Raw genomic sequence first — 12,139 nt, forward strand, 5'->3', positions numbered from 1 at the left:
CAAGGAAATAGAAGAGGCAATCCAAAAATTCATATGGAACAATAAAAGACCCCGAATAGCAAAAACGCTCCTGAATGGAAAGAACACTGCTGGAGGAATATCAATACCAAACTTCAAACTCTACTATAAAGCCATAGTAATCAAAACAGCTTGGTATTGGCATAAGAACAGACCTCAGGACCAATGGAATAGAATTGAAAACCCAGAAATGAACCTACAGACCTATAGCCATCTAATCTTCGATAAGGGAGTTAAAACAATAGAATGGAAGAAAGACAACCTCTTCAGTAAATGGTGCTGGCAAAATTGGTTAACTACATGTAGAAAACTAAAGCTAGATCCTTATATATCACCCTGCACCAGAATCAACTCCAAATGGATCAAAGACCTTGAACTCAAAGCAGACACTCTGAAAACATTACAGGATGGAATAGGAGAAACCCTAGGTCTCCTTGGCTCAGGCCGAAATTTTCTGAATAGAGACCCGGAAACACAACAAATCAAAGAAAGGTTGGACAAATGGGATTGCATAAAGTTGCAGAGCTTCTGCAGGGCAAATGACATAGCTAGCAAGATCAATAGAAAGCCCACGGATTGGGAGAAGATCTTTACTAGCCATACAACGGACAAGGGTCTCATATCTAAAATATACTTGGAACTCAAAAAATTAAACCCCCCAACAACAAATCCTCAAAGAAACAACTGCCCAGTAAATAAGTGGGCGAAAGACTTAAAGAGAAACTTCTCTGAAGAAGAAAGAAGGATGGCCAATAGACACATGAAGAAATGATCAACATCCCTAGCCATAAAAGAAATGCAAATCAAAACAACATTGAGATATCACCTCACTCCAGTTAGATCAGCAAAAATCAAGAACTCTAACAACAACAGATGCTGGAGGGGATGTGGACAGAAAGGAACCTTACTTCATTGTTGGTGGGAATGTAAACTTGTTCAACCACTTTGGAAAGCAGTATGGAGGTTCCTCAAAAGACTTCACATAGAGCTCCCCTATGACCCAGCAATCCCACTTTTGGGCATTTACCCTAGTGTTTACAAACAAGACCACACTAAAGCTACCAGCACAACTATGTTTATTGCAGCATTATTTACCATAGCTAAGATATGGAACCAACCCAGATGCCCCTCAGTAGATGAATGGATCAAGAAAATGTGGTATATATACACAATGGAATTCTATGCCTCCATCAGAAAGAATGACATTGCCCCATTTGTTAGGAAATAGAAAAACTTGGAAAAAATTATATTAAGTGAAGTAAGCCAGGCCCAAAGAAACGTAGGTCCCATGGTTTCCCTTATTTGTAATATCTAGTATATGTATGAGTCAAGCGGAAAAGGTCAGATAATGTGATGTCAGGAAAATGAACCCTTAGATGTGTATTTTAATGTTTTTTTCTTTCATGCATGTGTTTCTAACACATTTATAAGATTATCTCTTTGTTACTTTGTATGTCCCTCCCCCACAGTATAACCCTGCTTTCACTTTATTTGATGTCAGTATAACTTGTGGAGGAGATGGGGAAAAACCAGTTGTTTAAGGATACAGGTGGACCTGTTGCAACAATGAGAAGTACAAGTTGTCATGTCCAAAATGAGCTTTACAACGTTGGTGTGGGGGGAGGGGAAGGAGAAGGATTGGGATTAGGGGGGGAGGGGGGAGGCTGGGAAGGGATGTGAAGGGTAAACAAAGGAGGAGGCTGCAATGCTTGGTAAGAAATGTACGCATTATCCTGCCCATGTAACTATAACTCCTCTATACAGTATGTTCACAAATAAAATTAAATTAAATTTTAAAAAAATAATTATACAGCTTCACCCATTGTAACAATGAGATCTACAAGACACTATATTGAAAATGAACTTTAAAACTTCAGGGAGGGAGGATTTGGGGAGGCAAGGAGGGAAGGAATGTTAGGGGAATAACAAAGGAGGGGTAAAAATGCTCAGAAGGAAATGTTTACATTAACTTAGTCATGTAACTGTAACCCCTCTGTGCACTATTTTAACAATAAAAAAATATATAAGAGTTCTCTTTTCTCATTATTGGTATACAGAAAAGTTCCTGATATTTGTGGACTAATATCCTACTACTTTACCTAAGTTGTCTGTCAGCTCTAGCAGCTTGGAGGTGGGAGTCTCTAGGGTCCTTTAGATATAGGATCATATCATCTGCAAATAGTGATAGTTTTACTTCTTCCTTCACTGGTTGGATCCCCTTTACGTGTTTTTCTTGCTTTATTGCTCTGATTAAGAATACTATATTGAAAAGTAGCAGAGAAAGTGGACATCTTTGTTTTATTCCTGATTTAAGAGAAAACAATTTTAATTTTTCACTATTTAGTATGATGTTAGCTATAGGTTTGTCATAAACAGCCTTTATTAGGTTGAGAAATGTTCTATTTATTTCTAGCATCCACAGAGCTGTGATCATAAAAAGAATATTGGATTTTGTCAACTGAATCTATTGTGATGATAATGTGATTCTTATTGTTGGTTCTGTTAACATACTGCCTTTCATTAATTGATTTACAGAGAGTGAACCAGCCTTGCATCCCTGGGAGGAATCCAACTTGATCACAGTGTATGATTTTTTGATCAGTTGTTGAATTTGGTTGACAAGTATTTTATTGAGGCATTTTGTATCTATATCCATCAAAGAGATTGATCTATAGTTCTCTTTGATATTGAGTCCCTATCTGGCTTAAGGATAAATGTAAAGCTGGTCTCATAAAACAAATTTGATTGTGAGCCTTCCCTTTCTTTCATGGAAGGGTTTGAAGAGTATTGGTGTTCATGCTTCTATACAGGTCTTATATAAATTAGCTGTGAAACCATCAAGACTAGACTTTTTCTTTGTTGGAATGTTCTGTATTGTCATTTCAGCATCCTTACTTGTTTTAGAATTGTTCAAGTGGCATATATCCTCAGCTCTATTTTGGTACATTTTCCTCTAACACTTGTGACCTTTCATCTTTTTGATAATTACCATTCTAATATGTGTGAGAAGATAACTTGTTAGGATTTTAATTTGTATTTTCCAGTAATTCAAGATGATCAGTATTCATTCATGATCAATGCTATGTCTTTTGATAAATATCTTTTAAATCCTTTTGCCCATTTTAATTAGGCTCCTTATGTTCTTGCTGTTCAGTTCTTTATATGTTTTTTATTCTAATTCTGTTAGGGCTTGCAATATTTTCTGCCATTCTATGGGTGATCTCTTCACTTTGTTTCTTCTGCAATAGAGAAGACTTTTGGTTTAAGACAGTCCAGTCAGTCTATATCTAATTCTTTTGGTTTTCCAGGCCAATTTGATGTCATTTCTCCGTTATTCCTGGAATTATGTTCAGCAGGAGATATTTTACTATTGATTCAGTCCCCTCCCTCATTATTGATACATTCAGAATGTTCTACTTCTTTGTGATTTAGGAAGGATAAGTTTTATGTGCCTAGTAATTTATCCATTTCTTCTAGGTTATATGACTCATCAGCATGTAATTGTTTATACTTTCCAATGACTTTTGTGATGGGTTGAATAACTTTATATTTACAGTAAATTTACAAACTGTTGTTCAGTACCTTTCCCCTAAGGTTAAGATTATACGTGCCCACAAGACATTTGTCAAATCTAAAAAATCAACATTAGCACACAATTACTAACTGCACTACAGACTTTATTTGATTAAAATTAAAATAAATCATTTTAATTTCAATTATTTTTCAATAAAATTATAGTTTCCATCAACTATTATTTTATAATGAATTATTTCAATTTTAATTATTTTCCACTACTCCTCTCATGTTCCAGGATGCCACATGGCATTTTATCAGAGCATTCTTGGTCTTCTTCTCTGAAAGTTTCTCAGTCTTTCTGATTCACATGACCTTGGCACTTTTGAAGAGGAATTTTCAGGTAGTTTATAGAATGTTCCTAAAGTTTGGCTGCCTAATAGTTTTTATTTTTCTAATAATTTTGCCTAATAGTTTTTATTTTCCTGGTTGGCCTGAGATGTGATTCATCTGTATATTGAAATCTTTATGTGGATGCTTCTACACACACACATAAAAATTCTTTGCCATGTTTCTCTATAAGCTAGATATGGTCCTACTAAGGACCATTTCATCCTCAGGCCAAAGATCTGGACCAAACATCCTTCAGATGTAGAAACCAACGTCATGGGTCTCCCCAGTTTCTGACACAGCAGCTGCCCACTGCCCTCCTCATGAGGACGTGCCCTCTTCCTCGATGAACTATGTAACACTACCTTCCCTGCATGCAATGCCACTTCTTCCTCTCTACTGAGTCCATGGGTCACTCATTCTTAATCACATTAGTGTTTCACTCTTCTTTAGGGTGATTATATATTTTTGCGGGGCACACGGGTGTGGGGGGAAGGAGGGGATCAGTTACAAGGCTTAAACTGAGGACCTGGGCGCTGTCCCTGAGCCTTTTTGTGCTTAATTCTAGCGCTTGAGCTACAACAACTTCTATTTTTTGAGTGGTTTCTTGGAGCTAAGAGTCTCACTGGGACTTTTCTGCTCAGGTTAGCTTCAAACTTCCATCCTCAGATCTCAGCATCCTGAGTAGCTAGGGTTACCCAGGGGGTGATTATATTTTTTAAATTAATTTTAATGGTTATTGTAATAGTAAAAATAAGAAATCAATACATGTTTGCAGGATGGAATGATAAGATGAGGCAAAATAGCATTCCCATCACCTTAAACACCTTTTAAAACATTTAATTACCTTGCAATGATTATATATATTTATAGGGTACAGTGTGATATTTCAATGCATGAACACAATATGCTCTGATCAGAGTAGGATAATTACTGCTTTCATCTCCTTATCATTACCTTATTTGACATGTTGGAGCTCCTTAATTCTGGGTAATCATTAAATATATAATGATTTATTGCCAACTCTTCTCTGTCCCACTACACACACTATTCTGTAGAATATACCAGAACTTTTCACTTCTGTTGATGTGACTTTGGGTACTTATCATCTAATCTTCCTGCACTCCTCTTACTCTCGCCCTCACCTCTACTGGCAGTTTTGAATCATCTTCATGCAGTTCCTCACAAAGCTTTCTTTAGCACACATTTGGTGACATCCAGCTATTAACAGAGTCTTGCTTGTGAAGACTCTTCTACGGTTAGGAATTTAGAGATCTTCAGATATTGTTCCCAGTATCTGGTTCATTCTTCCAGTCAGATTATAATCTGCATGTAGGAAACCATAGCATATACATTTTTTAATTAATTCCCTGCTTTGCTTAGTTGATGCTATTAGCCTTCAATACATAGTTGCAAAAGCTATAAGAAGAGATGAGACCTTATTTTATCATTCAGAAAGACATACTTAAGTCATGTAAAATATTTTTAAGAAAGATTGATCCTGAATAAGTGCTTATTTTATTATACCTATCTCCACAAACAGATTTTTTTAATTCTGCAGCAATATAAGGGTAAAATATTACATGAATTCGTGTGGAGAATTTTCATTCTTTATCCATTTATCCATTCATTCATTTATTCAATGTTGATGGATAGAGCACTTACCATGTATTCAACACTTGACAAGTTCACATGGGATCAAGATAATAGGCAGTTCTTTTTCTCAAAATTCTCCCAGTCTAGTGAAGAAGGAATCAGAATGATAAACAAACAGCTCAGGGATATGAAAGTGAGAAGGAAGTAGAGAGCAAAGAAATGGACTGGCATTCATGATCAGATTTTATTGTGTGGCATTAAAGTACAATGGTTTTATAGTGACTTCATTTCACCTCCAGTAGTGGCCACAGGCTCTGCAGCCTCTGCATGTACTAGACATGTTGGTGATCATTTTCTCTGTAAAATAAAGACAAGTTTGCATATGAAATAAGAGAATTGGACCGACATCAAGTGCAAGTTAATTGTACCTGAATGAATTACGATATTTATTTCTCTTTTGTTGAATGCTTCACAAGGTCACCAATTCTGGAATGGAATATTCACAAAATTAAACATAAACACCTTATCAAAATGGGATAATTAGTTAGAATATGCTTTGACTGTAATTACTCTTGGAAGCAAGCCTGCGGGCATGACTGTCAGTGTTTTCAGACACACAGCAGGGACAAAAGGCAAAAGGCAGTCCCCTGGTCTATCTGCACAAGGTCTAAGCTCATTAGATTTGTTGTTCTACCCAGCCTCAGATGTTATGTTCCTCTGGTCAGGCAGCCACAACCAGTGTAGGGTTGGAAGTAAGATTAGAATAGAGGTGTCAAGCTTTACCTCCTACTAAAACACAAAATCTTTGATGGGGAAAGGGCATAAAACATTATTTATGATTAGTATCTAGGAGGACTTTAAACATGTTATCTCCTAACAAACAGATTTTGATAGGATGAAGCTAATGAAAATGAATAAAGGGAAAGAAAATGACTGAAAGAAGAGAGTTGCAAAGACCACATTCTTCTGTTGTGTAATTTTGCTCTAAAAACCAGACACAGAGACAAGAAGAATAGAAAGAAAAGTCACTGAAATGCCGTCCTTCCCAACTCCACTTTGAAACTTAGGGTGATGTGATAGATGTATTTTACTAACGTCTTTTGGTAGGATCACCAAGACAACATAACAAAACATGAACAGCTTTAGTGTTTATGTTTAGTGTTCATGTTTAAATCTATATAAGGGTAAGGGTCTTTTTTAGCATGTGAAGGAGGCTTTTGAGCCAAGCATTAATTCTTTGCCAAATCTTTATCTAATACCCCCCAGAATAAAAATGAAGGTCACATGTAAAGCTATTCTTAATTAATGTGGAGAAAATTGATTTAATAAAATCATAATTCTGTTTAATGACTGTGAAAGATTGTGTTCAGGGCAGAAAACTGACATTTTGCCATAATCGATGCACATTTTATTAAAATCAATGTAGTCTATTATGTAAGGCCTATTGAAATAACTTTAATAAAGTCCAATCTATAAAAAGTAACCAAATATAATTCAATTGAAACTAAACCTGATGATAGCTACAGTGTTCATTCTACACATCTTTATTGAACACTTAGGATGTGCCAAGCAATGGGGGAGTATTTATGAGCAGTCACTTTAAGTACACAGGATGGAAAAATGAGACAAAACTTTACATTAGATTTAAGTACATCTACACATACAGTATTTTACTGTATTTTTCAACAGTATTTCAAAGAATCATTTCAGTTCCGTTTTAAATAAGACTTCAGCTTGAGATAAAAGGTGAATGTGTATAGCCTTTGCAATTCTAAAACATGATGAACTGTTCATGGAAAGTGGAATGGTCTTATTCAAAGGGAGACTTTGATATTGGAAAAAAAGTCAATTTGTCGTTTATAGAGTGCATAGCTTTTTTCACCTGGGTTCTGCTCTGTTATAATGAAAAATCAGACTGTACTCATACCAAGGCAAGATGTTCAACCCCAGCACTCAGATGGGTATGGAAACCTGCTGCTTCTCCCCTGTTTCTCTGTATCTGGGCTGCCCACTGCATCTTCTAGTTCCCCATCCTGGTTCTTCATTCTTATTAATATTGCTTTGATTTTATTAAGGTTGGCTTTTAATGAAAGATGCCTCAAAATATTAAGGAACAAGTAACTGAATAAACTAAAAGCAGCTTTTTAAAAAGTGTTATACAATTTGAGAATCAAAATAATGTGCAGTCACTACTTCACTGCTATATGCAATTAGTCACAAACAACTCATCATTCTTATTATCTAAAATTCCATAGATGATTTTTAGTCATAAATACAGTGTATATAATCGTTCATTAATTCAAAAAGCATCTATTATGTTCTAGGAATCTTGAGGTTACAAACAGGAGTTAGACTATATGTGTCAAAGGTAAGCCTGTCTTCCTGTCTTCTTGTGGTCCAATGGTAGGTCCCTTGTACTCCTGAGAGACATACACAATAAGCAAGTTGGGTCAGCCATTACAAAAGCCACAACAAAACTTCCCAGCCTAGACATACAATGACAGAGGACGCAAAGAACTCCCTAGACAATCATGAAATCCTGCTAATTCGGGAAGGGCAGTGCCCTGATTAGGCTTTGAGTTCATTTTGTGGGTTTTTTCCAACATGAAAGTGTATGATACAATGCATCTTGATTAATATCACCTCTTCCATCATTCTCCCAAGTCTCTCCCAACCCCACCCACCCCATTCATTTCATACATGTGCATTACATTACATATTATGATTGTATCTTCCTTCTTTACTATATATGAAGAGGGAGGTCCCTCATCCCTGGAAACCACATCAGCCTCTTTGTGCAGCAAATTGTGTATACAGAATATCAAACAGGAAGAGGCCTTGGAGAAGAGAGATGAATATGTTTTGCTTAGTATTTTCTGGCTCAAATTGTATTGAGATTTTATAGCAATGCAACTCCTTCAAAGAATATAGTATATTTGATCCTTTGGATTTCAGCTGTACATGTAATCTACTATAGCCACTCTAAGATATTCTCATATCTGACTAGCCCAGTCAGCTGTTCTGGAGGCTAGAAGTCCAGCATCAAGTTATCAGCCAATCACATCTAACTTCCTGGCTTTCAGATGGCACCTTCTTGTTATATATTCAAATAGTAAGAAGAGAAGTAATCTCTTTATAAGATCACTAAACTCATGAGAGCTCTACCTTCATGATCCAGTTACCTCACAAAAGCTTTTCCTCAGAACATCATCATGCTGAAGTTTAGGTGTGGAGGGATAAACATTCCACCTTAGCAGTCTCAGCAGGTTATGGGAATTTTAAGTGTTTTGGTAATTATAGAATAGAAGATCTGAGAGACAGTTTCTAGGACCAAGGATCTGCCAGATCATAACAGCTCTTGTTGGATTTGTTGTAAATTTAGCTGTAACCAATGAAAAGTCTCTATAGGACTTTAAGATAGGTGGTGATAGAACCTATGTTTTACCTGAAAAACTTTCTGTCTTCAGTAAGGATGAGGAAGCAGAGAGAAAGTTGGGCTGAAGATTGATTGTTAAATGGTGACCACCATGCCTCAGGCAAGAGGAAATGGAGCTCCAATAAAGTCATAGCTTGTAGGGTAAAGAAAGCAAAGTTTAGAGAAAGATTTGGGATGGACATTCAAAGATTTCAGACAAGGAAGAGTGGTATCGTCATTGTGCTCAGTGACTAGTTACTGTCCATGCTCTCTACAAGTCTGTAAGTGATGGTCATCTCCACTCTGCTTATTAGAAAGAAGCTGTGGGACCAACCTGCACATGGCTAGGTCCTCTACAGTGATTCTGTCCCTGAATCTTTAGTGAAAACCCAAGACTCTAAGCCAATAAACAAGCAGATCCCTGAAACCACAGAGATGGACCACGGAAAAGAGAAGAACACAATAAAATGTCACTCCTTACCAGCACAAATGGCACAGGAAGCTGGGCCGCACTTGTCTGCTATTAAGACACAGAGAAAGAGAAAGAGAGAGAGAGAGAGAGAGAGAGAACACACAGGAGAAAGAGAGAAAGAAGGCATAAGATGGTAGGAGAAAATACACATGATTTACATGCAATACAGCTTTTCTAGATTTCTAATGTCTAATTGGTAAGTTATTAAAATTTTTCCAAGAGGTGTTGGTTAATTATCATGAGTTTCTTGACCCAAATACGGATTCAAACACAATAGTTGTTCCTCTGTGGTTGTGTGTAATGTAATTTAAATACAATATACTTTGTAGGGTTTAGGAACATGACAATAAAAGGATTGAAAGAAAAGTGTTTTGTGATTTTAGTCTGTCAGATTTTATGCCTTACGTTATTACTGTCCTACAAATGAAAATATTCCTTTGGGAAAAGTAGACCATCTTCAACCTTTCCATGTCTTATGAAATACAAATGAGGTATACAGATGTTTCATTACAGTGTTACACTGAACAGCACCTTCAGAATAGGTAGAAATTAAACTCATCAGATTATGAGTCTACTGTATCCTACAAGTGTGACATTGGAAAAAGTTCAATAGTTCCAAGCTTTTGCACATGAAATATAGTAGTAGGTTGGGCATGATGGTACATACCAATAATCTCAGCTCCTCACGAAGCAGAGGTAGAGCTCATTTTTCTACATAGCATCTTGTACATCTCATTGTTGCAATAGGTCCACCTGTATCCCTATTTATTTAAACAATTTGTTTTTTCCCTTCCCCTCCACAAATTATACCAGCATCAAATACAGTGAAAACAGGGGTTATACCGTGGGGGAGGGACATACAAAGCAACAAAAAAAATCGCATGGTACCTTATAAATACATTAGAAACAATAGCAAGAAAGGGGAAAAAAACACTTGTGTCCCTATCTTGGGGTTCATTTCACCTAAGATCAACTTGTCTGACCATTTCTGCTTGTCTCAGACATATACTAGTTATTGCAAATAAGGGAAACCATGAGACCTATGTTTCTTTGAGCCTGCCTTATTTCACTTAACATAATTTTTTCCAAGTCTTTCCGTTTCCTAACAAATGGGACAATGTAATTCTTTCTGATGGAGGCACTTGAGGGGCTCAAAGGCTATACTTATTTTAATCCTAAAAGACACATTTCTGATGACATTAGCAATCAGTTAAATGTCATTTGTTCTCCTCTCTAATGAATATGATGGGGCAGTTTTGAATGCAGACATTTTGGAAAGAATCAAACATGATAGTTTCCATGCAAAGCAAGGGAAGCCAGTCTTATCTGCTTTCCAGCATATTTCAAACTTCAGGGCTTCTCAAGATCACCTGGTTCTACATCTCAGATATCAGATACCTAAGATCCAAATGTTCAATCATGTATCCTAATATTTGATTCTTAGATTGTACCCTCCCATTTCTTTGCTCAAAAGTTGATGTTTTGTCCAATGTCAATGACTCACATCTTAAATGTATCTTCTGAGGAGGCTAAACTCTGAGGATCACATTTCAAAGTCAAGAAAATCTGTGTGATTCTTATCTCCAATTAACCAGCAAAAAGCCAGGAGTGAGGCTGTGGCTCAAATGATAGAGAATCAGCATTGCATAAAACAAAGCTAAGAGCCAGTATCCAGGCCCTGAGTTCAAGCTCCATTATGAGCACACACACACACAAAGTTGAAGTGCCTGTTCTCTTTTGCTCCTGCTAAGCACTTATTAATAATTGAGTATTGCTGGAGCCTTTTCTTCTTTCTGAAGCCTTCTCTGATATAGACAGAATGTTTACCTATAAGAAGAAATGATTGTTTTTGCTATTCAGGGTCTTTTATTGTTCCATATGAATTTTTGGATTGCCTCTTCCATTTCATTGAAGAATGAGGTTGGAATATTGATAAGTATTACACTGAATTTGTAGATAGCCTTGGAAAGTATTGCCATTTTCACAATGTTAATCTTCCCAATCCAGGAGTATGAGAGGCTTTTCCACTTCCTAAATTCTGCCTTAATTTCCTTTTTTAGGCTTTTAAAGTTTTCATCATAGAGGTCCTTCACTTCTTTAGTTAAGTAAATTCTTAGTTATTTTATTTTTTGTGGGGCTATTACGAATGGAGTTGCTTTCCTGATTTCAGCCGAGCTCTTCTCATTGTTGGCATACAGAAAAGACATTTTTTAGGGTTAATTTTATACCCTGCTATTTTGCCAAATTTTCAAATCAGCTCAAGTAATTTGGGAGTGGAGGCCATAGGATTCTTTAAATGCAAGATCATGTCATCTGCAAAGAGGGAGAGTTTAATTTCAGCTTTCCTTATTTGGATCCCCTTTATGTTTGCATCTTGTCTTATTGCTGTATGTAGGCATTCTAATACTAAATTGAAGAGAAGTGGAGAGAGTAGACATCCTTGTCTCATTTCTGAGTTTAGATAAATGGCTTATTTTTTTCTCCATTAAGTATAATGCTGGCGGGCTGGGAAGATGGCTTAGTGGTAGAGCGCTTCCCTTGCATGCCTGAGGCCCTGGGTTCGATTTCTCAGCACCACATAAGCAAAAAGAAAAAAGCCGGAGTGGCGCTGTGGCTCAAGTGGTAAAGCGCTAGCCTTGAACTGAAGAACTAAGGATCAGCGTCCAGGCCCAGAGTTCAGGCCTCAAGACCGGACTCCCCCCGCCAAAAAAAAGTATAATGCTGGCAGTAGGTTT

This window comes from Dipodomys spectabilis, unplaced genomic scaffold (assembly GCF_019054845.1).
Source record: "Dipodomys spectabilis isolate Male_0828 unplaced genomic scaffold, ASM1905484v1 ptg000094l, whole genome shotgun sequence".
Classification (NCBI taxonomy): domain Eukaryota; kingdom Metazoa; phylum Chordata; class Mammalia; order Rodentia; family Heteromyidae; genus Dipodomys; species Dipodomys spectabilis.